The following is a 718-nucleotide window of genomic DNA, read 5'->3' on the forward strand; positions in this document are numbered from 1 at the left end:
CTGGGGGAGGGGGGGGGGGGGCATTTGTCCTTCACTGGAAAGGGTCTAATGTTTCCTAGAGGACCACAACTCTATTATTTCCTATGTTGATAAGATAAGTATTTTACAGTAATTATCATGTTTAATTAAAATATTAGAATGCTTTAAGTGAATACAGTGGATAATATTAAATAGTAAATAAATTGAAGTATGGCCAGCTACAGAAGATCCTAGTTCAAATAGCTCAAACCTAGATGGGGAGAACTGGTGCCATGGCAACAGTGAATGTGAAACTCAACCCTTTCTCTCCTCTGGGAGGACCTGTCTCTTTAGAGGATCAGATGGCCCTTTAATTATCCCTTCTCATATTAAAACATGGTTGTAGAACAATAATATATATATATATATATATATATACACACATACATTTATTTTAGTATCCAAATGTCAAATGCACAAATGTTTTCCTAATGGGGAATAAGAAATGTCAACATAAATTAGGAATGAGTATTTGATTCTATTCTCTTTTCCGTTCTAATGAATGACATTTTACGGGGGTTTCAGTGCCTGTTAATGCTGAACAGACTTGTAATTCTCGTGTTGTTCTCTCAGGCATCATGTGCACACATGCAGTAACTAATATGAAGGGGCATGAATGTAACATTATTGCATAATATGTAATGTGAAAGTAGACAATTTAAGCACTTAACCATTTCTTTAAAACAAACAAAAACACATG

The sequence above is a fragment of the Pungitius pungitius genome, chromosome 19, assembly GCF_949316345.1.
Source record: "Pungitius pungitius chromosome 19, fPunPun2.1, whole genome shotgun sequence".
Classification (NCBI taxonomy): Eukaryota; Metazoa; Chordata; class Actinopteri; order Perciformes; family Gasterosteidae; genus Pungitius; species Pungitius pungitius.